The 24,560-nt window shown below is 41.9% G+C and overlaps 1 long non-coding RNA gene across 1 annotated transcript in view; it reads left to right on the top strand.

Annotated features, from left to right (window-relative positions):
• Positions 1–4,735: 4,735 nt before the first annotated feature.
• The window catches only part of LOC147916927 (uncharacterized), a 94,794-nt gene continuing 74,969 nt past the window's right edge, over positions 4,736–24,560 (top strand). The window contains exon 1 of the long non-coding RNA XR_015552534.1: positions 4,736–4,795. This is a non-coding gene — a long non-coding RNA (uncharacterized LOC147916927). The remainder of the gene's footprint in view (positions 4,796–24,560) is intronic.

The raw sequence follows: 24,560 nt of genomic DNA, 5'->3' as shown, positions 1-24,560 counted from the left end.
CTGTTGATAATTATGCTCGGACAAAACGGGGACCTATGGCTGCCCAATCTATGACTCATAGTCAAAGCTCAAGAATAAGAAGAGAGGCGCCCTTGATATTGAAATTATCATGAATTCTTGGAAGCTAGAAAAAATATAGAAAAGGAATGTTTCCTTTATTAAATATGTACTAGTCATCTATTGCTGCATAGCACATTACCCCCGCCTCCCTACCCCCCCCCCCCGGCCAAATTAGTGGCTCAAAACAACAAACGTTCATTATCTCCTGCAATTTCTGTGGGAGAGGAGTTTGGGAGCAGCTTAGCTGGATGGTTGGCCTCAGGGTTTCTCTGGAGGCTGCACTCAGACACTGCCCTGGGCTGCCATCATCTGAAAGCTTGACCGGGGCTGGAAAGTCCACTTCCAAGATGGCTCACTCACGGGGCTGTTGGCAGGAGACCTCAGCTTCTCCCTCAGTTCTTCCCCATTGGGCTGCTTGAGTGTCCTCTCCATGGGCCAGCTGGGTTCCCCTGAGTGAGTGATCTGAGTCACTCAGAACTTTCCTGATCTCATCTCAGACTCATAGACTGTCACTTTGGCCACATTTTATTCATTAGAATGGGCCACCAAGCCAAGCCCACACTAAGGGGGAAGGAGATTAAGCTTTATTTCTTGAATGAAGGAGGATCTTGGAATATTTGGTCATTCTTGTAGTGAGTTTATATTTGTTTTGAGATTCCCCATTTGCCTTTCTCTCAGCACTGTCTTTTCATTCAGCCTGCCCCAAGGATCATGGGAGAGGATGGGCATGGGCAGCCAGGAGGGCTCTCTCAGCAGCTGGTGTTCTGGCTGTGGTGGCTCTCTGTTCCTCCTGAGCATTGTCAGTCACTTGGGGTACTTTAAAAATTGGCCCTCTTGGAGGGTAATGAGTCCCCCATCACAGTAGGTATATAAGCGGAAGTTGGATGGTCAATTGGCAGGTGACACAGATGAGTACAGATGGGGGGAGCTAGCCTAAGTGACCTTCCATGTCCCTTCTGACCCACAGCATCCATGAGTCCCTGATCCCCCCAAGAGCATTATTTCTCTGGTGTTTGGACAGGCTACTTAAGTACTGATTGCAGGCAGTAATGGAAGTATCAGAGCCAAGAGGGGTTAATCTGCCCAGAGGAGGCTCTCGGGAGCAGATCTCTGAGGAGGTGAAGGCATGGATTCTTGAAGTGAGAAGATCTATGAAAAGAAAAATGGACTACATGTTATTATAGGCTGAGAGGGTCATGAGTTTCAGTCTCCCCAAGAGATGGAATAAAAAGATTTCCGAGAATCTTAATCATGGGGCGGTTGTTTGTTGGCTTTTGCGGCAAGCCTCGGGAGCTGTGCTTGGACGGATCAAAGCTGTCCTGTGAGCCTGTGTCTGAAGCTCCAGCAACAGGTGGACCTGCAAGGAGGCTGGCCCGTTACTTCCTGCAGAAATCAGGAGTGGCCGCCTGTAAACGCCTGGCTTAGGAAAATCTGCCTCCAGTTTTCATCTGCTTGTACTCAAAGTGGATTGAGCTAAATGTGAGCTTGGGTAAGAAATAAGTGCCCTGTTCATTGTGAATGCAGGCTGTTGAACAAAAATAGCACCAGGAAACAGCATCGCAAAGGTCAGTTCTTCTGGCGAGGAAGGGACAACAAGCCATCTATCTGAAATTTTAATGAGCAGATCCTGGCCTCTGACCCCATACCATTACCTAACAATCCAGTATTGAATGCCATGTCAGCTTCCGTTTCCTGTGAATGAGGCGACAGAGCTCCCATCCAAAGGCTGACCATCTGCCGGACGTAAGATTTTCTCTCTGCCTGGCTGGCTGTTACTGACGAGCATGACGTCTATGGAGAGAGTGTCAGCCCAGGCTCCTTGCTTCACAGAGACGGGGAATTAGAAGGTTGAGAAACCAGGGCTTGTGGCTAGGATTCTCTTTCCTGTCTTTCTTTTTTCCCCTTGCATTGGGTGTTTTGTTTCATTCAGTCAAACACAAACCGAGGACAGTCTCCGGGCACATTTAGCTCTTTGGAGAGAGCTTTGCAACTTCCAGGTTAAAAAAAAATTGGACTTCTATAGTCAAGAGTAACAACTGAATATTAAAGAACAAAAATAAATGGATCATTAGGCGAGAAAGTATATAAAGCCCCTAGCCCTGTGCACAGCATATATTAGGTCTGTTATGAATAAACAATTTAACTGTCAGAAGATTCCAGAGGCCAGCAGCTGACTTGTCCTAAAGCTCGGCTGTCCCATTGACCTCAAAGGAAACAATGTTTAATTTTCTTGCACAGTGTTTCTGAAAGTTCTGTGGAACACAATTTATCAGAACCACCTGAGAACTTGCTAAAACTATCCTTCCCAGACTTTCCTAAGAAGAATCTCCAGTGCAAATACCACGGGATTTGAATTCTGACCACAGATAGGAATCCCTGTGGGCTGGGAAGGCATTGCATTAGTTCATTTCATGCTCACTGCCACGTGGGAGGTTTGAATTTTACTTCCACTTAACAGATGTTGCACGTGAAGCTTGGAAGTCAGAGCTCAAGACAGGCTGTACCTGCAAACAGATCTGGTGTGGGCTGTGACCTATGGGAAAGCTAGTTAACTTCTATCCACTGCAGTTTCCTCATCCGGAAATTCAGGATTTTAAAACGGAATAACGCATGGGAAGCATGCTAGCACAATACTCCGATTATATGAAGTATGTGATAAATAACGTACTAGTTAACAAACAACTGGATGATTATTAAATAGGTTAAGTAACCAGCTCACACCGTTCAATAGTTGTGATTTATCAGTTTGTCCTACCAGACAGAAAAGTCTTTGAAGGCAGGAGGCCTCTCTCATCAGTTTGGTTTCCCAGGTCCCTAAGACAGCGTTGCTAAGTGCTGATGGAGAGAATGAATGGACAAAGAAGGCCATGCAGAGCAGAGCCGGGAAGTAGCAGGGCTGGACTCAGAGTGGGGCTTGGACCCAGGCCTCACTTCCAGATGGAGTGTTGAGATGTCCTGGCACTGAAAAGGGGGCCTTTGGGCCAGTGTCTCTGGCTTTTGGTTTTTTAAAAAAGGTCTGCACTTTGTTGACAGGGTTGACCTGGTTCTTGGAACACGGCAAAACCTGGGGGTGGGAGGCAGACGGTGAGAAAAGATACTTTCCAGTAGGAAGAAATGGTGAGGAAGGGGGTTTCCTCCAACGCTGGCTAATGGCCTCTTAGAATGGAGCCTCCTCAGGAACTGGTGGGAGGTCACGGGGCAGATTTCCACGGGTGGTTCTCCGCCCTGGGTGCACAGCAGAATCACCGGGGCTTTGAAAACTATTCAGGCTCCGCCCATTTTAGGAGATTCTGAGTTAATTAATCTGGGTGGGGCTGTTATTATCTCGTTAACTCTGTCGGTTCTAAGTCGTCTCCAAGGTTGGGGATCACTGTAGCCCCCCAAGGCGGGTGGCAACCTTCCTTGATACAGTCAGCTCCTTCAGTCTGGGTAGCCCCCTGGCTGCTGCTCCCTGGTCTCTGAGAGGGCAACGAGTCCTTTTATAAAAACTGACATAATGGCTCCGCGAGGCTGTCAGGGGCAAGAGGCGGAGACCAGCCAAGACTGAAGGCCAGACAGTCCATTCACTTGGTTGGTGTTTCCCAAACACCTGGCGCTCCCCGGACTCCGCGGCCGCCCGGAGAGTCTCAGTCCAAAGGCGTGGGGGGCAGAGCGCCTGGGAATCTGCATTTTTAACAGACAAACCCAGATGCCAGGAAAGTTTGGGGAACATCACCGTACACCCTTTTCTGAGTCCATGCCATGGAAAAGAAACGTGGATCAATCTATCAACATAAAACCTAAAGCAATACATCAAAGCGTAATGCCCAGAGGCCGTGTGCCTAGGAGTCCAAGCTTATTTCTCAGGCACGAGGTGTCCATTTGGCGGTTTAGGGGATGGTCCCCGGGACGCCCGCCCGGCCAGTGGACGGCCTTTCAGACTTGCTACTCGCGTTCCGCGGGTTCCCGGCGAGCCGGGGAGCGAGCAGCCGAGTCATCATTTCCAGCCTCAGACTGGAAAGCTGGACCGTGCAGCCGCGTGTGCTCTTGGCAGCCGGGCGCCCCGGGCCCCGCGGCCACATCATCCTGGGGCGGGGATGTGTGCGCTCCGGGCGCCCGCGCCTCCACGGAGCCACGTCTGTGCCGCCAGGGCGCGCGGCCCGGGAGGCGCCCTGCACCGAGCCGCCCCCGGGGGTGGGCGAGCGCCGGCTCTGGGCGGGACCCTGGCGGGGCACCCTGAGCGGTCTCTAGGACCCGCGGGACGCCGCCGGCGGGCGGGGGTGCGGGGGAGACGATAATTTGTTCCGTGGTAATGAGAACGGTGACTGTTGGCCGTGGATCCATTTCACAGGCCTGCCTTCTCTCACTAACGATCTTCCTCGTCCCCGGGCCAACTCGGACAGTTTGCTCATTTATTGCAACGGTCAAGGCTGGCTCCTGCCAGAACAGCGCGCGCGCGCACACACGGGGGGAAAACTTTTTTTTAAAAAAAATGAAAGCCTAGACTAGCTCACCAGCGGCGCGGGCGCTGCGCGAGGGGTTCGGAGCTGACTCCCTGCAGCAGGAAATCCCTCGGGTCGCGACGCCCGGTCCCCGCCCGGCGCCCGCGGGGGATGGTGCAGCGCTCGCCGCCGGGCCCGAGAGCTGCTGCACTGAAGGCCGGCGACGATGGCAGCGCGCCCGCCGCCCGCGCCCCCCGCCCGCGCCCTCCTGCTCGCCCTGGCCGGGGCTCTGCTCGCGCCCCGCGCGGCCCGAGGTAAGTCTCCGAGCCCATCCGGCTCCCTGCCGGTTTCCGCCCACTCTCCTCTCCTGCCCGCCGTCCGGGGTCCTGCGCTGGCTGGGGTCTCGCCCCTCGGGGGCACCTCGCGCAGCACTGGGGGGACGCCGAGCGGCGGGGCTGCCCCGCGAGGTGGCGCACCCGGGCGCAGCTGCGGAGCCCCCCCCCACCTCGGCGCGGAGAGGACCCCCCTCAGGTGCCACTTCCCAGGAGGAGGAGGGAGCACTTGGCTCGGGGCCCGGAAGCCGCCAGCGCGGAGCTCGGACGGCACTGCCTCGGGCTGCACCCCCGTCCCCTCGCCTGTCGGTTGTCATTTGCTAGGATGACTCTCTGTGTCTTGACAGTTACACGTGTCGCCCGGGATGATGCGCGTCGGGTCATCTTACTGCCCCTGACCCTTAGTGACCCCCCTCCCCAGGCTCGGGGTCAACGCTCCGTGAGGTTCCCTTTCCACCCCTGCCTCCCCCGTGGGTACACTTGGGGGACGCGCACTAACCACGCAGGTGAGCCAGCCCTTCTCCGCAGGTGTGCCTGCTGTGTTCCACGGTCTCCATTTTTAAAAAGTGACTCTTTTGCCTGCTTCTTTAGTTTTCTTTTCCTCTTTTTTAAATTCCGGATCGCTCACTAGTTGTCAGTGGCGGCCAAACTTTAGCAGAATTTTTCCGCCTCTCGCCACTCCGTCACTTTCTCGGCCATAAATAATCTTAAATCAACCTTGTGTAAAGCGACAACTCATTTCGAAGTTAAACTAAAGTGTGGATATTATACTTGTTTTATAGATCTAGATTTTCCAAAATTGTATCCTCTTAAAATTGGGCACCTGTGGATCCTTTCTTTTTGCATAATGAGGACTCACCCAGCAGGTGCCTTGTTAAAAATGCAGAAGCTTCCCTGTATCTCCGCCACCGCCGCCATCCTCCTTCTGCCGCGAGAGGCGCTGTCGGTCTACCGATGGATGACTTGCCTTGGCCTCCAAGTCTAAATTTCTATGATTCTATATAACAGACATTTATTTTTCAACAAACTGGCCTCAATCACCGACCGTTACCACTTTATGGTACGTTTTATTTTGCAATTGTCACTGCTACCCTCCACCCCCACCGCATCTACTGTAATGTGGCTAAAAGCCAATTCTCGTTCAAATCCACACAGCAATGAGGACCAATTTGGGAATTAATGATTCAATAAGAGGATTGCACAAAGTAATGAAGAGCAGTGAGAAAGCCAAGACAGAATACTGCTGACTGTTCAGTGAAAGAACTCTATGACCTGCAAATGAAAATAATAGTAGTCAAAAGTGTTTTGAAAGACTTTTGTACAAATTGGTCCTTTTGAATGTTTATTGAGGAAGAACTTTATAAAAACTGAAACAGAATCTCAAAGTGTGCCTGAGGTGGTCTTTGACTTGGCACATGCTCTGTACACATAAACAGAAGTCCACTGAGCATGGACAATATTATTTTTCTTTAGAGGAAAATGTTTACTAAATCATGCTAACAATGGGAAATTATTTCATGGAGTGGGGGACTATTATTTTGTGACTGCAGCTTTGGTGGAGAGAGTTTTTCCTTGGGATAGATGTGACTCAAAATAGAAAACCATTTAGGCCTAAACATTTTGAGTGGGTTACCTGTTGTAATATCCCAGGATTCACTGTTTACCCTTGGATTCTCCGTATCAAGTCTTAATCAGTGCACCAAATCATAGCTTCGAGGTTGTTTAAAAATCCAAACATATAATGAAACATTTCTTTGTGTTGGCAAGAGAAGAAGAGCAATTACTCCTTGTCGAAGGCAGAGCATATTCTGGGCTTTGTCTTTCTGTCTCTCTGTCTCTCCCAGAACAGTTGCCTGCTTGGTACCCTTCAGTGGCATCTCAGCCCTGATAGGTCCAAAACAGAACCCAATTCCCAAACCCTCCACTCCTGAATCCATTCCTCCCCCAGTCTTCCCAACTCAATAACAGCATCCTCTGCCTTCTCCAGATTCCTCAGGCTAACACCTAGAAAGTCATCCATGAGTATCCCCTTTCCCTTCACAAACCGTCGACTTCCAAAATGTATTCCATCTACCCACTTCTCCCCATTTCAAAGCGTGCCTTCCCCCAACCCAGGCCATTTCTTTTCCTTCTTTTTATCTCTTTTGCAGAAGCCTCTTATCCCTAGTATAATAGCATCCTAACTGGTCTTCTGGCTTTCCCTCTTGTCCCTGCACAGTGTATTCTTCCCAACACCACAGCCAAAGTCATCATTTTCAGTCATGAGTTGGATCACGCTGGTTTCCTGTTTAAAAGTCTCCAGTGGCTTTCTATGGCTCTTAGGAAAATCTAAACCTCTGGATAACCTGATCTCTGTTTTCCTCTATGATCTCCTTTCTTACTGTTCTCCCTGTTGCTCATCGTACTCCAGCCACACTGGCTTCTCTTCTCTCCAACTTTCCAATATAATATTGCCATAATTTTTTAAAAACAATGTTCAGTGTTTGCACTGTGAAGACTTTGCAAATACTGTTCACAGTTGAGTCACACACTGTCCTATAATTCCATTTCATCCTTCTTACAACTTTTTGTTTTTCCTAGAGTTAATAATTGCTTTGTTTTTGTTTTTTTACTGTTTTGCCTTGCTTCCTGTGTACTGGTCTCTAGTTTACCTCCAAACCTTTTGGGAGAATTATTAAGCTCCTTTCAGTATGATCAAACACATCAGGTAATCTATCCATTATTTATTTTTTCTTGGTGTTCTGTCTCCTGGAGCCCTTTATCCTCCTGTTCTAATATAAACTGGTTACTTTTTAGGCATGCAGTACAGCTGTTGTCGCAGGACTACCCTATTACCAAGATGCTAGAAATTCCTCTTGCATCCTTCTTGGGTTGAATCAATTGTTTTCTGAGCTTCATAACTTTTCTCTTCCTTAGTTTCTTCCTTATTTTTGTGGAGTACATCTTCTGGTGACTTCCTGAGGAAGGGTGTATGGGAGATAAAAATTTTTTGCCAACCCGTCAGGAACACTTTCTGTTGCAAATAATGGAGAACCTGACGACAGCAATTTTTTAAAGTTTTTTTTTTTTCTTTACATAACAAGCAGTTGTGAAGTCAGCAGTGTACTATCGAGTCAGTGATACCATCAGAGACCCAAGCTCTTACTTTTGTTTGTATTTGCCATACTTGTATGTTAACTTTTGCCTTTATGCCTACTGCCTCAAGGTCTCATGAAGGCTGCTGTACCTCTTGGCATTATATCTGCATTCCAGGCAGTAATAGGGCAGAAGAGGCAAAAACGCAGAGCCAGCAAAATCTATTTTATCAGGAAAATAAGACTATTTCCAGAAACCTTTGTAGCAGATTTTCTCTTGGCCAGACTGTGACACAGGGCCACTGCCAGCTGCATGGGAAAATAGAAAAGTAAATATTTTTAGCTGTACACATTGGTGTTTCAAATAAAACACAGTTCTGTGAGTTGAAGGTTGGAATATGTGTCTGCTATACCTTATGTACAAATATGTATATTCCACCCTTGACTGCTGGTTTGTTTAGATATAAAATTCTGGGGTGGAAGTCGTATTTCCTCCGTATTTTATAAGACGTTTCTTCATTGCCTTTATGCCCGTTGCTGCTTGAGAGCTTGATGGTACGCTGTCAATCCTTTAAATGTAGGCTGTTTTTCTTTCTGGAAGGTTTTATCATCTTTTTATCCCTGGTAATTTTATATTTCATGATGATATGCTTTAGCAGAGTTCTTAGCAGTTATCGTGCTGGGAATTCTGTGGGCTCTTTCGGTTTGAAAACTCATGCTGTAAAGTTTCCAGTACACTTTCTTGTATTATTTCTTCGTCACTGTTTTTACCATGCTTTTCTGAAACTGCTATTAGCTGGATGTCCCGACCTCCTGAAAACATCCTCTAATTTTCTTATCTATTTTTCCTCTCTGTATTTTTGTTCTACTTGCTGGGATAGTTTGTTTAATTTCATTTTCCAACCCTGCTATTCAAGTTATTTACTTCTGCTAACAGATATTTAATTTCCAGGAGCTGTTTTTTGTTCTATGAATGTTCCCTTTGTTGTTTTTTTGTTCTTTATAAGAGATGCCATATTTCTATGAACTCTTAGAGTGTGTTAATTTTTATTTTTTAAGCATTCTTTTGCTCACTTCATTCTGATTATTTGCTCTCACATTCTTCCTCACCCCGGTTTTATAGTCTCCGCCTTTCTTCAAGTGTCTGAATTTCGGCTCTCTGTTTATATTTAATAATGAGACACTGAAAAGCTGATTGAAAGTTCTGTGTGTTTCAAAAGCACACATTTTGTTGCAGGAAGCTTCATGCCTCATTGACTATGTCTTTTTTCTTAAGGCAGGGTCTGTGAGCCAGGTAGGGGAACAGAGTTAAGGGAATGTCTCATCTTTAAGTGTGCTTTGCATTTTTTTTTTCCTAATTCTTTTGTTTTCAGTTTGGCACCTTGCTACCCCTCCCCACTCTCAGCTATGCCTGGGGTCCCTAAGTATAGAACTTCTCTGCTTCACTGTCTCCAGAAAAGACAACTTCTAGTCTGTCGGAGAGGGAGGGGCATTCACCTAGCTCTGCTGGCTTTGCATGGGACTTGGGGCTCTAATTTCTCCTTGGATGTTTCAGCCCAGCCTGTACTGGCCCTCAGAGATGCCCAGGGCCTCCCATTCCCAAGCCTTTCTGGGGCTCTTCTCATCCATCTCAACTTCTTGATGGCTTCCCTCCTCTCTAGGCAACAGGGTTCCGGCTCTCTCTTCTCTGTTGAGTAGGGACCCACTTGTCTATCCTCTTCCATCTTCCAAAGCTTTGTTGCTTTCTCCTACGTGTTGTTATCTTCTCTCCAATTCTTTTTTAAATTCTTATTGTTATTATTATTCCTTATGGTAGGGTTTCAGGAGGGAGTGCAGACGAACACCCGTGGGTCTGCCACGTACATATAGAAGTCAGCCCTTGCTCTTATGACCACACTCCACAGATGGACGTGTTTCCTTTCTCTCACTTGTCCTTTGACTCTTTCTATCCCTTCCTTGTGGAAACAAACATTATATGCATTTTTAAATGTTTCAAAACTTTCTCTTCAAACTCTATAAATACTCAAAGTTAGCATATATCTAATTAGATAGATGTTGCAGCTATGGAAATTGTAAAACTTTCTTTTTGGTAAGGGATGCAAGTACATCATCTGAAAAAGCTAAGCATATTTCTTCCTGGTGTAGATGATGCTATAATGAATGCATTACAGTTGTGAAAAAGATTTTTTTGTTTTTGTATCAGAGTGTGTTCCAGAGGCCTTTTTAAGCTAAATTGTTCCTGCAGTATCTATGATTTATAAAGACAGGTGTGAGAAACATTTTCAGATGTTTCTTTCGTACCAAATGGCTAGCCCCTTAGCCCTTTGGCTGTGCGCCCACTGGGAGCTGTATTAAACAGCTCTGTAGTATGTAAAAGTCTTTAATTATCAGTTCTCTGGGATTGAGAAGGTGAAGTTGATATAATCTAGACAAAACGTTTAAGAAAATAGTTTCTGTGCATTTTGAGTAGCTGTTTCTTTATGTGTGTTTGTTTAGTATTTTATTAAACCTAAAGTTTTTATACCAGCACATAGTTACTTAAAAACGCATTTATTGAGTGCTTTGGTGCCAGGAGCTGTTCTAAGATCTTTGCGTGCACTTTCTCATACAGTCCTCATGGAGGAATACCACAGTGGGCCCGGTTGTTACCCTCCCTCTACAGAGGAGGAACCCACAGCTTCAGATGCTGAGTATCTGCCAAGTGGCAGATGCAGGGTGCTTTCTAGGCGGTCTCATGATGGAGTTGGGGTCTTCACCGAGCCATGGTAAACATTTTGTAATCTATGAACTCTGTCTTTGGAATAATTACAGTGTCTATAGCAATAAGATTGTAATTTAGTTTGGTTTTAAACAGAATGATAATGCAGTTCAAATAAACTTTGCTAATCAAAATGTGTGCGCTGAGTATCGTGCTTTCTGACGCTGCCATTTCAATCCTCAAGCTTTCTCCAGCTCATTTTTCATTCTGCTTCCTTGTGCTTTATGTAATGCCCAATATACCTTGCCTCCAACTGATAGATGGGATGGAGAAGCCGAATAATTCAACATCATATTGATATTTTTTATCCTTTAAGCTTTTATGTCATCCCAAGGCTACATTAAGAGCTCAGCCTCCAGACAACTGCTTAAAAAATCAGGCAGTCTCCTCGGACACACTCTGGACCATCCATCTGTTCACCTGCTTCTGGGAGCTTTGGCCTCCCCAGTCAGTCTAGATGATCCATTCTTAGAACTGTTAATCGACCCTGACATGTCTTTCCTCTGCAGGGCGGTGGTGAGCGCTGGCCTGCAATTTGACGAAAAGATTCCTTGTTTTGTGTTTTGCTGTATTTGTAATGAAAGCCAAGATAGGATTTAAGCATTTATCGTGAGATCTATGCTCACATGAATCTGAATATCATCTGAGAACCTGGTTTTGCTTTTTTTTTTTCGTTTTTTAAATCCTGGGATTTTTAGTAGTATTTTTGGGAGCCTGCAATAGGGTTTAAGTCTGTGTTATATCTCAGAGTGCAGTTGTACTCCAGTTTATGGAATAGATGTATTCCTGAAGTGAGGGATCCTAAGTAAAATTTCTAAACTAAAATCATTTTTTCAGCCAATTTCAGTATAATTTGAGATGATCATGCAAAAGAAGATTGAAAAAGAATTTTGGCTCCCATCATCCATTCTCTTATAAAATTTGAACTATCTTAAAAGTGGAAAAAAGGACATAGAATAAATTACACACTCATACTCTTGCCAACCAGATTTTAATATATATGCTTCAGAATTTTTAAAATTTAAATATATAAGATGTTTAAGATATATTTATAACAATCCTCTATTCTCCCTTTCTATCCAATTCCTCCTCCTTCTGCAGAAGCAACCACTATTCTGAAGCTGGTGGGTTTATATGTATATACATCTCCCTAATCAATATTTGATATTGTTTTTGTACTTAAATATTATATAAATGGTACCCTACTATACGCAAGAGCCTTCTGCAATTTGCTTTTTTAAAATCAATATATTTTAAAAGATTTATTCATGTTGATACATGTGCTTGCTTCATTCCTTTTAGTTGAATGACTAAACCGTAAATTGTTCATTCTAGTGATAAATATGTTTTCCCCAACTTTTTGATATTGCCATGGTGCAAGGATACTTGTACCTATCTCCTTACACACAGGCATGAGCTCTAGCAAATCTGTCACAAATGGATGGTTGAGATACAGAGTATGCCAATTTTCTACATTAATATATTTTGCTCTATTGCTTTCTAAATTGCTTGTACCAATTTACATGCCTCCTTGTTAGAGAGTTCTGGTTACCCACATTTTTGCAAATTCTTGGCTGTTCAGACTTTTAAATGTTGCCAAGCTGGATGTAAAATATTCATTGTCTTCATTGGCATCTTTCTGATTACTAGGGACTCTAAGACTCTTTATGTATTTATATTATTCTTTGTGTTTCTTCTTTGAATTACATATTCTTATCATTTGCCCATTTTTCTTGAGTTTAGTTTAAGAAATCCCTCTCTCTTTCCTAAGCTCCAAGAGAGATTTCTTTTTATAATTTTTTCTAAATTTTAACTTTTTGCTGTTCACCTTTAGTATAACTGGAATTTATTTTTTATTTGTTGTATGAGATCAGCATCTGTTTTTTCCCTATGTAGATAACCAGTCATCCTAGTAACATTTATTGAATGCTTTCCCTCTCTAATAAACACCAAGTGTAGACAGATAGGCTTCTGGGTTCCTTGTTCCGTTGGACTATTGATTTATCCTGTTTCCAGTATCATACTGCTTTCAGTATTCTGTACTTTATAATAAATCCTAAGTGTTTAGATTGGTTGGTGTGTAGAGGGCAGACACTGAGATCTGCTTGCTGGGGTTTGCATGTCAGCTCTGCCATCTTGTTACTAACCTGTGACCTTGGGAAAGTGACCAGCATGCTGTGTTGTGGGGACTTCCCCAGGGTCAGCACTGAGAATCCCTGGTCCCAGGAACCCCTCAGTGCTGGGCACACCGGGTGGGTGGTCACCCTAAACCACAGACAAATTACGTGATCTTTTTCCCCAGTGTCTCCCTCTATGAAATGGTGATGGTATATTGTCTGCCCCACAGCGGTGTGGGCAGGATTAATGAGATGACACAGGGAAAGGGCTTTGAACACTGCCTGGACCATGCTAAGTGCTCAAAAAGGGTTAATTTCCCCTTCTCTCCTTTCCTCTCCTTTAAAATTGTCTTGACTATTCTCGAAACATTAGTGTTTCATATAAACTTGAGAATCTTCTTGCAAATTTCTGCAGAATACCGTATAGGAACTTATAGATTAATTTGGAGGAGCATTGACATCCTCATGACATCAAAGCTTCCCGTCAGGAATATGGTCATTTCTTTACTTATATGATTTCTTTAATGTTATTCAATAAGTTTTAAATAATTTTCTCTCTAAAGTTCTTACACATCTTTGTAAGATATATTTCGAGGTACCCTAAGTACCTAATAGATTTGTTGTTATTCTGAATGGTGTCACTGTTTTTATTTTTAGATTTTAACTTTTTAATGTGGAAAATTTTAAACTATACAAAAGAAGACCAACTGGTATGATGAATACACATGTCTGTTACTCAGTTTTTACAAGTACGAGCTCTTGGCTATTTTTGTTTTATCTGTGGAATTATATCTTTTTAAAAAGTTCTAATTGATGTTTTCTTTTCAGTATAAATGAATGTTACTGATCTTTGTATTTTAATTTTTGAATTCAGCAACCTTGCTCTATTTTTATTAGTTCTAATAGTTTGTAGATGACAGCATAGAAATTCTAAGAGAATTATTACCTGAAAATGATGATAAATTTTGTTTTTTCCTTCACAGTTCTTATGCATTCTACTTCTTCTATTGGCTAGCACCTCCATTACAGTGACAAACAAAAGTGACTGCAAGTGTCCTTGGTTTTTTTTTCAGGTTTAATGAGAATAACTTTAGCTTTTCACCACTGATTAAGATGTTTACTGCAAAATTTTGTTAGATGCATTTTATCAGGTTAAGAACATTTCCGTACGCTGTTAGTTGGCTAACAGGTTTTCTCTTTAACGTATATAAATGGTTGCTTAATTTTTTCAGACTTTTCCTCAGCATCTGTTGATATGAGCACTTGCTCATTTGTTGTTGATTTTTTCCCTCCTCTATTCTGTTACTAATGTAATGCTATTACTACTAATGCGTTACACTAGTCGATTTTATGTTGTTAAACCATCCTTGAACAGCTAGGGTAAATCCTCCATGATTTGGATGCATTTTATAAATACAATGTTGGATTCCATTTACTAAGAATTTAGCCCCTCTAGGGCAATGTTCATAACCGACATTGGTCTCTAATTTTCTATTCTCTAAATCTCTTGGTTTAGTTTTCATTTTAAAGCTATCCTATTAGCCTCATAAAGTGAGTTAGGGAGCTTTACGTCTTTTTCTATTCCTAAGGCAGCTTAGGTATAAGAGGTTCTTTTTTCCTTAGCAGTCGTTGGAACTTAATATCATTAGGATGTGATGCTTTTTGTTTTTTTAGCAGAAATCTGACAGTTGATTCAATCTCCTCAATGGTTATAGTGCTATTCGTATTTTCTCTTTCTTTCTGAAATAATTTTGTTGCTTTTTTTCTTTTGTAGATCATTTATTTTTGTTTTCTATTTCATTAAATTTTGTCCCTTTCTTCTATTTTCTTGGAATTAATACCATTGTTCTATTTCTCACTTATGTTGAAAGCTTAGCTCTCTCATTTTTCATCATCCTTCTCTTCCATTATATTCACAAAGGGGGACATTTTCCCTCTGATTCCTGCTTTCACTGGTGTACACATTTTGCTTTTAGTTTTGTGTTATCATCCAGCCCAAAACAATCTATAACTTGAATTATGATTTTTCTGATTACTAAGTTATTTAGACATGTTTTGATTGGTGTATGTGTATGTGCGTTTTACTTACCAAATGCTTGGGATAAGGTTAGTTATCTTTGTTATTGATCTCTGATTTTAGTGCACTGGTGTCAAAGAAAGTGATCTGTATCCTGTTGACTCTCATATATTTGAATTTTTCTTTATGAGCTAATACACAGTTATTTTTTGTAAAAATTACATGTGTGTTTGAAAATAATGTATATGTGCTAAGTATTGGCTATGGGGTTCTAAATATGTCAGTTAGATTAAGCTTGTTAACTGATGTCAAATCTTAATTATGATGACTTTTTGGTTCAATATTTCTGTTTCTAAGAGAGGTTTTAAGAATCTAATATAATCATGGATTTTCCATTTTTCTTTGTAATTTTGTCGGGTTTTTTTGTTATACATTTTGAGGCTGGTTTGTTGGCTCCATTCAACTGTGTACAGCTTCGGATTTGTCTAAGACAAATATTATTATATGAGTCTTCTTTTGGTTAATATTTTTCTGGTGTATCTTTCTTTATCTCCTTACTTTCAAATTTTCCATGTCATTATATTTCACATGTCTATTATAAACAAAATATGCCTGGGTTTTTTTTAAAACTTTATAATTACTGCCTTTTAATTAACTAGTTTCGTCCATTCACGTTTATTGTGACCTTTGATATTTTTAAATTCTCCTTCTATTTTGTTGTCTATTTACCATTGCTATTTTTAGATTCTTTTTCTTCTTTTCTCTCTCCTGTTATATTGCTGAAGGATTATTTATACCCACTTCTCTCCAGGTCTGTGAACTTAGAGGTCATATATGCTGTTTCCACATTTTCAGTAGTGCTGTTAAATTTTTAACATTTGCACTCGGGTAACAATTCTAAAGGTAATCAGGGACTCTTGTCTCCTCCCAAACAATTCTGCAGGCTGAGCATGCTGGAATGCATTTTTATTACTCCTCCCATTTATTAATATTGTTGGCTAGCATTTTAGTTCTGCCACTTTGAAACACATCTCTCATCAAAAAATGCAGTGAGGTGGTAGTAGGCTTTGTTTTTATTTTTAATGGTCAGGCTTATTTTGATGTATCTAATGTAACCAGCTCTTTTTTTTCCATCATGGCTTCTTGCAAGCCTCTTTTGCCTTCTTGGATTCAGTTTGCTTCTTATCAAAGTAGTGTTGCTTGGAAGGACTATGAGTAGAAAACTCTCTGTATTTGTCTGCCTGGAAAATGTTTGCTTTCTCTTTTTTATGAATGTTAGGTTAACTATATATAGAATTCTAGGTTGACAGTTATATATATTTTTTAGCAGATATTATCTATGGTATCCTGGCCTCTACTGTTACTGTTGAGAAGTCTTTAATGATTTAATTTTCTTAACTTTAGTTTAAGTTTAATGATTGTTCTTTTGCACTAAATTTGCCTTTTTCTCTGGTTGCTCTTTTTTTTTTTGTGAGGAAGACCGGCCCTGAGCTAACATCTATTGCCAATCCTCCTCCTTTTTTTCCCTTTTTCTCCCCAAAGCCCCAGTAGATAGTTGTATGTCATAGTTGCACATCCTTCTAGTTACTGTATGTGGGACGTGGCCTCAGCATGGCCAGAGAAGCGGTGCATCGGTGTGCGCCCGGGATCTGAACCGGGCCGCCAGCAGTGGAGCATGTGAACTTAACCGCTAAGCCACGTGGTCGGCCCCTCTGGTTGCTTTTAAAGATAGTTCTTTGTGTTTTTTTTCTGTGGTTCTGTAGTTTTATTATCATGTTTTTTGAAATGGATTTCTTTTTAATTTATGTACATCTGGCCTTGCTGTGCTTCTTGAATCCAATCAATTATAAAAAGTTCTTAGCCATTATCTCTTCAATTACTGTCTTGACCTAATTTTCTCTATAATCTCCTTTGGACTTTTCTTGTATGTAGTTGGACCTTATCGTTCAGTCATCCTGTTTTTAACTTCTCTTTGTCTCTTTATCACTCTGCTTTATATTTTGGGTGATGTCTCCAAGTCTAAATTCCATTTCACAATTCTCTCTTGAGCCATGTCTAAATTGCTGCTTAAATTGTCTGTGGACTTACTTTTCATTTTCCAATGCCTTAAATTTTTCATTTATCAAAGCTTTATTTTGTTCTCTTTCCAACCTGCTAGATGTTTTAAAAATAGTGTCCTTTCATTATCTTCCTTTATGGTTTCTGTGCATTCTTCTATGTCTTTAAAACTTTTGGACGTATATGCTGTTATCCCTTTCAGATTATTCTCTTATCTCTAGTTCCTAGGGTACTGAATCTGTATTATCATAGATTATCTCTTCCAAAGCCTTGCAATTTTGAATTGTGAACTCATTTTCAGCTTTTTCCCTTCTACCACTGTCCCCTCCATGGGAGTCCTATGCCCCTTGGATTATGAAAGGTCCAGTGGAGCGGAGTTTGTTTACTTATGATAGGTGTTTCAAGGATTTCACTCATCTGAGCCCAGTTTTTATGTTAATTTCTCATCTTGGGAATTTTCTACCCCAAGTGTATTATAATTTTGGTCTTCACACCCATGTGGCAAAGGCCTGAAATTTTGATTTCTCTTGGGAGACTGCCTAACTCTCACAAGCTCTCTAGGTAGATATAGCAACTTTGCAGTTTCCCTGGGGCATTTGGTAGAGTTTTTCTAGCCCCTAGAACTTGAGAAGGGCAGTCCTGCAGGGTCCTGGCTTTATGCAAGAGTCTCAGGTCCAGTTCCCCATCTCTTGTGTTCCAGATCATACCTCCTGTCATTAAAATTCCAGCTCCTAGACTGAAGTATCTGCTGGGTCTCCTGGATTTCAGGGCATTGGCAGTGTTTGAACGCCCTGGCTTTTAATGCTCTGGCTATGAATTCCCTTTTTATTTATGGATTCTGGTAATTTCCTTTTGTTCTAGTTTAGTTATGTATGTACTATAAAAATGTCACCTTGTATTTAGCATTTTTATGTGTTTGTAGTGGGAAGGTTTTCTATCTGCATCAGTTCAGTCCCCCATGCTTTCAGAACTAGGAGTCCGCAACATTGATTCTGTGGTTATCTTAGTCAACAAATTTATTTGCCTACTGTAATCCTAGATTTGTGCCAGGAGCTGGGGATATGACAGTGAGGACAACAGACACAGACTCTCACCTTGTGGCATGTAGAGTGAGTGGGACCTAAAGATGTACAGAAAATGAGGTGAACCCACCTGGCACCCTGATTCTCAGTTTCCAATACTTGAGAAACTTGGTCAGAAAAGCAAGTCAGCTGCTTTCCTGCTGGCGTGTTGTCTTGGCCTTGGCAGCTGCAGGGGTGAGATGTGCTAATGATGGGGCCAAGCCGGGCTTTGGGGGTGAAGCCTCAGCTGTTCCCATCTCCCTCTGGCTGAGGCGAAATGAGAACAGCTGGGAAACAAGGCTGGCATATGCTCCCGGAAGCTGCTCCACTGCCAGTGGAGGTGTCAATAGAATTCCATTCATGGGAGCCTTCCAGGAGCATATATGGAATTTGTTCCATACTTTAAAATTCTAATATAGAGAGTGGATTGTATAATGGGGTAAGCTGATGATTGAAACACTCGTCTATATCTTTCTAACTTTTGGAATGAATAATATGATCCCACATAGATTGATTTCTCCACTGATTTATCTAGAAAAATCAGATACCTGATTTGTCACTAAAATTTGGATGTGTCAAATGGAGTGTACTCAATTCATTAAGTTTTACTTCCAGTTTCTTAGTGGGGAAAGTCTGTCCCTTTGAGCATAATTTATTCAGCTGCAATAGATGGTCCTCCTGAAAATTCTCTCACAGTTGACACATATTTTACTCTGTCTTCTCTTTTTCTTGTCTCTGCTCACCTTTAAACAGTGCTTTACAATCTTCTTTCTTACTCAGCACAGCGAAGGGCCAGGCCATTGGTCAGTGAGAAAGTGACTTCAAAAGGGATGGCAGAAGGGACTGGATAAGATAGAGTTGGAAAAACCAAGTCAAGACAACCGTTTTAAAGCATTAAAAAATTCCTAATAGAAGCTTCTGCTTCTCTTATGGGTATACATTGACATGAAATAATGAGATTTCTGTACCTTATCTCCCCTGCTGTCCCTTCCGTGTGGATTTAGTGGGTCGAGAGTGCTGTGTGTTCTCGCGCTGTAGTGATGAGGCTGAGAGGTGGCTGGGATCGTGGCCAGGGTTCTGAACCTGGAGTGAGAAGACCTGACTCAGAGTTCTGGCTTGGCCTCTTTTAGCTGTGTGACCTTGAGGAACCTACTAACTCTTTCTGAACTTCAGTTTCCTTATTTGTCAAAGAAAAATAAGGATACAGCCTCCCTCACTGGGTTGGGGTGTCTTGGAAGGCACAAAGTTCTCCGCGTCCACAGCCGCCCTCCCCTTCTGCTCTTGGTAGATGGGTGTACAACTTACCCCCAGAGGTCAGCAGAGGGGGTGGCAGAGGTTTAAGAGAGCAGGACGGTTCTGCTCCTTTTTCTCCCAGCTTCGATCTCATGTTTCAGTCTGTGTTAGGGCATCTCTTTGTTAAAGAGGACCATTCGAGATTGTCCTAATAATGTCAACTCTTTCAAATATCATTTAGTTATAGCAAACAAAACGATTATTAGTTTCCTTCTTCGCCACTGTATAGGACATATCATGGGCTCAGCATAAAGGCTGGAGAAAGAACAAATGATGGCAGAGACCCAGGCCAGGGGCATGGATTTTCCCAGCCCCCAGCTTCCTTTGGCTTCTTGAGAAAGGGAGTTGGGAGGAGAAGTAGGAGTTGAATTGCAAGGAAGATAAAATTTAAAATGCTCATCAGAGTGCTGGGTAGGTGTTAATAAGAATTGCTGTAGAAACAGGAGTCTCTCACATTCTGTGGGTAAAGCATATCTGTAAGCTCTTAACGTTTGTGTTAATTACCAATTAGAGTATGTGATTGCAGTAGTATGACCAGTTAGAGGCTCTGCATCCTTGTGGTTCCAATCAATTCAAATTTAGAACTTTCCAGAATCTGACAGAAATGTCCCACTCTAAGACCAAATGTTTGTGTTATTTTCCCAATGTATAGAAGAAAAAATAAGTAAATGAAAAGATATATTTTTCTCTGCTGCCAAGATTATCTCCTGAATCTTTCTTATACTTTTTTTATACTTATACTTTCTTATATGGCTATCATTTCACTGAGTTGCAAAGAAGCAAATGAATTTTCAAAAATGTCCACTCAGTCTTAGTTCAACACGTTATCAGACAATACGCAAGGGCTCCTTGTTACAGTTTTACCTTCGTACCTGGACAACAGTCCTATTTCCTGATGGTAATCGCTCTTACTTTGAGGAAGGATTTAAGGAATTCCATACAGGGGTTTTTGCTTTTGTGATTTCTGTGTGCCAGCACTGTTCCAAGAGCTTCCATGCATTCTCAGTCCATCCTCACCACGTGTCTGGGAGGTAGATTGTATGATCACTCTTTTCCAGATGTGAAAGCCAAGGTTAGGAAGTTAAACTTGCACAAGGTCACACAGCTAGCAGGTGGCACAGCTGAGATTATGCACATGAGGTACTGCAGAAATAGGAAATAATGAAATGGGACATACACTAATAACAGCAATAGCAGTGACACCAGCAACGAACCTAACATTCAGCAGGTGCTTGCCTAAGCCCTTTGCACGAATTCTCTCATTAAAATCTCCCTATAGCGCTGGGAGGTGTGGGCCATTATAACTTCCATTTTACAGAAGAAAGGACCAAGGCGTAGAGAACTTGCAATTTGCTTTAGCTCCCGCTTCTTCTAAGAGGCTGAGCCTGGACCAAACTAGATGGTTGATTTCAGAGCCCATGTGATAAACCGCTGGGCTACAGTGCAAAGAGCCATGACTTCCAAGTGCCCATCCAGATTTGGAAGCTTCATCCTATCTTATGTTGCTCTTGGGACATCGGGGTTTGAGGAGTGAATGGCTCATCTTTCCAGGAAGGCACTGAGGCAGAGCAATACTTGAGTCTGTCACGGGGTAGATCTCCTGGACTTTTCCTGTGGGTGGGTCCTGCCCTTCAGAGATTGACAGAAAAGATAGGAAAATTGGGGACCCATTTTTACAGTCCAACATCTTTGACCTTTTGTTTTGGCATTAAAGGAGCATGTGGACATAGCCAAAATATGTTTTCTCTGCTGGGGAAACGTACTGTTTAATAATTAAGTATACTGTCCTCTGTTCTCTCTCACAAATAAAATATAAGACTCACCCTAATCACTTTTATCTGTGATGGCTATAGAAAATATTTAAATTATGAATGTACATATATGAGTGTATTAGTTATCTATTGCTGTGTAACAAATTACCACAAGCTGGTGGTTTAAGATACCACACATTTAGGGTCTGACTTGACCCCAAGTTTTGTGGGTCAGGAATGTGGCACAGCTGAGCTGCTCACAGGCTGCAATCCAGGTGTCAGCCAGGGCCAGGCTCTCATCTGAAGGTTGGAGTGGGAAAGGATCTGCTTCCAAGCTCTCATCGTTATTGGCAAAATTCAGACCTCTGAGAGCTGTTGACTAAGGGTTTCTGTTCCTAGCTGGCTGGATGCTGGAGGCTGGAGGCCTCCCTCGTTTCCCTAACAAGGGGCCTCTCCAACAGTGCAGCTTGCTTCGTCAAAGCAAGCACACTGAGAAGGCAATAGAGAGAATCTGCTAGAAAGGCAAAAGTCACAAGTTTTTGTAATCTAATCATGGAAGTTATTGCCATATTCTATTGGTTAGAAGCAAGTCACCAGGCCAGCCCCCCCTCAAGGGGAGGAGCTTGCACAAGGACGTGAATACAGGAAGAGGGCTCACTGGGAACCATCATAACGGTCTGTCTACCACAATGAGTTAATTAGAAAATGAGCATTGTTAGTATCAGGTATAGATCTGACAGCTGGAAGCTTCTGTTTGAGAGGTATCAGCTTACCATGTACAGACATCAGAATTGGTAGCAGCATCCTACTGGAAAGGTGGGTGTGTGTTTCTGCTTTTTTATTCTGTAACTGTTCAACTGTTCTATATCCTTTTTCACTGCGGAGTTCTTTGCCTCTTCCTAACAGTTCTTTCCCCACTTCAAGCTCCAACATTTGGCCTAACTCCTACTTAGCTTAGACATCACTTCTTCAGGGCATTGCATTCTTGGTCTTTGCCCCTGACTCTAGTTGAGGAGAGGTCCCTCCTGTTAAGTGCCCTAAAGCTCTGTTTCTCCATCAGAGTACTTAGCATGTTGTAACCACCTGTTTGTCTTCCCTGTTAGAATTTAAGCTCCGCGGTGACAGAGACCATATCCATCTTACTCTCCGTTGTCCCCAGCGCTTACCACGTCACAGCTGCTCAATAAATATTGGCACATTGAGTGGAGAGTCCCACTTGATGTGCTTCTTTTTCTTTCCAACAAATGTGGTTCACTAAAGCTCTACTTTAAACTTTTTGTCTTTGTACAACTTTTCATGTAAATAATTTAGCACATTTGGAAAATCTTTAAAAAAAACACAATGTATCCTAATATTTGGTACAAAAGATAGTATCTAAGAGTGATCCAAAAGAAACATCTCTAGGGACTACTATGAAACTCTACTTTGAATGTTATTTTTATATTGGGTAGAAAATGTGAGCTGATAAGAAACATCAGAAGCAGTCTCTACCAGTTTTAGCTTGTTCCTGTGATTCGCTGAGAAGCACACGGTGCAGGGGGATGGGTGTGAATAACTCGATGTGCTGGTTTGGGTTTTCGCTAGCTGGTACCTAGTGACCCAGTGAAGATAAACTTAACTGTATATTCACTCTTTTCTTTTTATTCCCTCCCTCTTCATTTTAAACTTTTGAAGTGATTTTGACCCACATGACTCAAGATTCAGTTGCAGGATAAAATGACTTTCTAAAACAGAGTTCAACTTCAGCAACTACAAAAGCAGAAAAACAACCGCGAAACCTCACATCAGGCTCATTTGCAAATCATGAATTTTACTTTGTTTTCTGTTGATTCCTTCCATTGACCTCGGTTATCCTTTTATTTACGTCCATGTTGGATGACTTCAGTGGTTTTGGGAAAAACATTTTTATATACTAAAGTTGGAAAACATCAAAGTTTATTGTTGATAAACTCACAGTAATTTTAAAAGTACATTTCTTAAGGTTGTGTCCTATTTATTTTTACAATACATTTTTCTCTTGGTGGTTTACCATTGGTCCTTTGTAGAAATAGCACAAAAACTAAGCCCAGATCATGAAGTATTGAATTAGGTTTTCAAAGGAATAGTAACATTCATGTTGCTGAAGAGGTTTTTTTTTTCCTTTTTAAATTTTATTTATTTATTTATTTATTTATTTATTTTGTGAGGAAGATCGGCCCTGAGCTAACATCTGCCAATCCTCTTCTTTTTGCTGAGGAAGACTGGCCCTGAGCTAACATCCGTGCCCATCTTCCTCCACTCTATATGGGACGCCGCCACAGCATGGCTTGACAAGAGGTGTATCGGTGCACACCCGGGATCCGAACCGGCGAACCCCGGGCCACCGCAGCGGAGCACGAGCACTTAACCACTTGCGCCACCGGGCTGGCCCCTGCTGAAGAGTTTTAATATAAATTAGAACCGAGTGGTCTAGTTAGGTATAGTCCTGGGAATATGGACTATTTAGGTCCGCAAATTAGCATGCCCATTCTTCCCCTGTGTGTGTGTGTGTGTGTGTGTGTGTGTGTGTGGAGAGAGAGAAGCTGGGTTTGATTTTCCAATATTTTATTAAGGATTTATGTCTGTATTCATAAGAGAGATTAGTTTGCAGTATTTTTCTTGTTATATTCTTATCTGGTTTTGTTATCAGGGTTATACTGGCCTCATAATAAGAGTTAGGAAGGTTTTCCTTCATCCTGTATTTTGTGAAAGAGTTAGTGTGAGACTGTTATTATTTCTCTCTTAAATGACAGAATTCATCAGTGTAGCCATCTGGGCCTGGGGAGGAGTGTGTGTGTGTGTGTGTGTGTGTGTGTGTGTTAGTGTTGGGGGAAGGAATTAATCATGAATTCAATTTCTGTAACAGATATAGGGCCATATAGATAGTTCTCATTTTGTACCAGTTTTGGTAGTTTGTGTCTTTCGAAGAACATGTCTGTGTCATCTGAGTTAAATTTATTGGCACAAACATTTTCGTAATATTTTCTTATCATTTTAATACCCATATTATCTATAATGATATCCTCTATAGTTCCTGAAATTAGTAAATTGTGTTTTCTCTCACTTTGTTTCATCTTGCTAAGAATTTAACAGTTTTATCAACGTTGCAAACAACTTTTGTTTCAAAGATTTTCTCTTCTGTTTGTTTTCTCTTTTAGTGATTTCTACTCTTTAGTATTTCTTTCCTTCTATTTTTTCTTTGATTTGCTCCTTTTAGTTTCTTGTGGTAGATCCTTAGATTATTGACATAAAACTTTTCTCCTTTTCCCATATAAACATTTGGAAATATAAATATCTCTGTAAGCACATCTTTAGCTGCATATTACAAATTTTCATAGACTATATTTTCATTATCATTCAGCTCAAAATATTTAAAAATTTTCCTTGTGATTTTATTCTTTGACCTATGGCTTATTTAGAAATACGTTGCTTAATTTCCACATTTTTGAGGATATCTTTTTAACTTCTAATTGTATTTTCTTGTAATCAGAGAATATATTTTTTGATTTTGATCTTTACATTTGTTGAGACTTGTTTCATACCCCAGCTTAGAGTCTATATTGGTGAATGTTCCATGAGCGTTTGAAAGGAATGTATATT

The sequence above is a fragment of the Ceratotherium simum genome, chromosome 6 (genome assembly GCF_057802395.1).
Source record: "Ceratotherium simum simum isolate JZ-2026a chromosome 6, ASM5780239v1, whole genome shotgun sequence".
In the NCBI taxonomy this organism is placed as follows: domain Eukaryota; kingdom Metazoa; phylum Chordata; class Mammalia; order Perissodactyla; family Rhinocerotidae; genus Ceratotherium; species Ceratotherium simum.
Note: the sequence above shows the minus strand (reverse complement) of the source record. Positions and strands in the feature narration are given on the sequence as shown.